Consider the following 2,879-nt stretch of genomic DNA (forward strand, 5'->3'; position numbering starts at 1 on the left):
ATACAAGACCTCATGCATGTTAACGAGAAGAGAAAAGCAAAGATTTACCAGGCCTGAAAAAAAAAGAGGCTTATTTAATTAAACCGAGCGCTGAGCGAGAGGTCGGTATCAAATAAGACAAGAGAGGGAGCTCGCCCGGCAAGCACCATATTGGTCGAATTACCAGTAAGACGAGTGATTAACCCCGCTGGCAACCCGCCAACCTGGAGTGCAAAAGATCTTATCATGGTGAATGTGACTAACGCAACTAAAGTGGCTGTGCGGATAACAATCAGGCTGTTTTCCAGTGTGATATCCGCCGCGCTCGCAAGCCTCCACCAGCGTCTGTGTGTGAGTCGAAGACGGCGAGGGGGGCATGTGTCTGTGGCCTTTCATGCAGATGTTCCCACTCAACTCAGCCTGTACATTGTAGCGTCTTCCCCTCTTCTCCCCCTTAAAATTGTAGCGCTGTTAGGAAGCCAGTCACAGAAACAAAAGAAACCACAAGCTCGTTTGTTGTTTGAATTTCTTTGTTTTTCTAAAGCAACAGAAGTAAATCAACTGTCTACATCAATGGCAAATCTCACAATATTCCCACTCAGTACCATCCCTCTGAGGAACAGAGATAAAATACAATTTAAAACAGCAGCAGCACTTTCCTGCACATTATATGAACAGCTCGCTTAGCGATCATAGAGCCACTTAAACTGTTGAACCCTGTTCGTCTGAGCTCTCCCACATGAATTTTAGACCATGATATGTGGCTGTGACCATCAACAACGTCCCCACTGGCAGTCAAAGGAAACATCTCCAGACTGCAGGCAGTTTGACAAAAACAAAAAATTAAATTCATTCGAAAGTCCATGAGATGCTCGGAGCTCAAAGTGGGCTCTAAATGGCAGGAGGATAATGTCCACTTGTCCGGACCGAAAGCCTGTTTTTGCGCTCTCTCTCTCTAAACTACAAGAACCCTCGAGCGTTTGGCTGAAAACTGCTGAGTTTCAATATGAGAACATCTCCAAAAGACATTAGAAATAGATCAAGATGTGTTTGCCTGCAAGTCTGCGTGAAAGTTTGGGATTTATGTGCTGAATCTGATTTGAAGTCCAATTGTTTTTTTCCCTCCCCCCTGCTTCTGCGTTAGTAACCGCTATCGGAGCCAATTCCGACCACAGATCCCAATCTGCTCATAATAAAGCTGCATTGTTATGCTCTCGGCCCCCCAGAGTCACGTGACCAGAGTGAGCGAGTTCATGAACTTCCCGAGAGAGGCAGACAAACACACGGTTACAATTTGGAGTTACATAGATGCACATGTATTTTTCTTTTTTTTGTTGTTGTTGCCTTTTGTTTCTCGACATGATTTTCTTTTTCATCCTCTGGTCAAAGGTGTAGGCAAATTCAAGATTGAAGCGTGCACAAGTCCTCACAATGACTTTTATCTCCAAGTGTCACATAAGCAGCGAGGCCAGATATGTCCCAGTCCTCCCAGTCCCCCCCCCTCCCCACGCTGCAAAAAACAACAAGGGAACACAAGAAGTTACACTTCTAAAACAAAACAAAGCAATACGTCCAGTCTTGAGAGCTGAAGGTTGCTTCTTGAGGTGCTTTTGGAGCTTAGTCTTTTTGTTGTTGTTGTTGTTGTTGTTGTTGTTGTGTTTTGGCACTGACAATTAAGTCCTCCATTACCGACAAAGAGAAACGGTCCAAATCTCCTCCGATTAGGGCCATGGCTTTCAGTCAAGTGGTCTGATAGATCATTGTCACACCGAGCAAACATAAACAAGTTATTTCATGAGAACTGTACAGCCAGAAAGAGACAAAAATAGACACAAAAATAGACTTGATGATATATTCTGCTAGGACAGCCCTATTAGTACTAGCTGCTAAGACGGTGCAGAGAGACAGACAGATAAAAGGGACAGACAGGCACTTTAGTGCTGATGCATAGCGGAGATTAAAGTAGGAGCTAAGCAAAAGACAGAAAGGAGGGCGGGAGATAGAAACAGAGTCTTAAAGAAGGATTTAAGGTCAAAGCACTTTCAATTCAACCAGTTTAAAAATGTAAAACTGTATAATCTTAAACAGTTTGGTACCTTCATGTATAAAATAGCTGAGAACAAATGAGCAGATCCATTTGTTATTCCGTACCGACAGAACTGAGATATGAAGTGACCCCTTTTTCCTGTGCTAAAAGCAGTGTGCTGACCGCTACAAAGCTAGCATTAGCAATGGCTATTGATAGGGTCTCTATCCTCCGCTGTACTGTACGTACCTAATGTTATTTAGCATCCTGAGACGAAGTGGATTAAACGAGACACAAGTGTCTGGAGCTAATAGCACTAATGGGATACCGTGGCTCTGTATCAGGGGTCTCAACCTGAGCTGTGGTCAACAGGATGCAGAATCCTGCTAAGATGTTAATCTGACCTAGGTGGCTTAAGCTAATTAGCAAGCTACTATATCCCACCCCCCTGCTACAGGTTCCTCTTGTGTCAATCCTGTGTGTTCAATACTTTAGGTGTATGGCTTTGTTAAAAAGTTAACAGACAGATAAAAAGACAGAATAAGAGCAGCACAGGTTTATAAACGAGCTGAATGCTAACACGGGCTATGCTAATATTTCTCACAGTAGACAGGAAGGCCAGCATATTGGCTCGTACCGTTATCAGTATTAACGCTCGCGAAAATGCTGCATTCATGTCAGATTTATTGTCCTTTTCCAGTTTCCGACTTCACCCGAGCCGTAACTCAATGACACAGAAGTACATTTTACGGATATTAGTGTTATATCGACCGTGCACGACTCTTCAAACATGTTCAACTGATGCTCGCTAGTTGTAGACACCAGATTCATCCCTTATGACATGAACGCAGCAAAAGCTCACACCAACGCTACC

The sequence above is a fragment of the Anarrhichthys ocellatus genome, unplaced genomic scaffold (assembly GCF_004355925.1).
Source record: "Anarrhichthys ocellatus isolate YVR2014 unplaced genomic scaffold, GSC_Weel_1.0 scaffold11, whole genome shotgun sequence".
Classification (NCBI taxonomy): Eukaryota; Metazoa; Chordata; class Actinopteri; order Perciformes; family Anarhichadidae; genus Anarrhichthys; species Anarrhichthys ocellatus.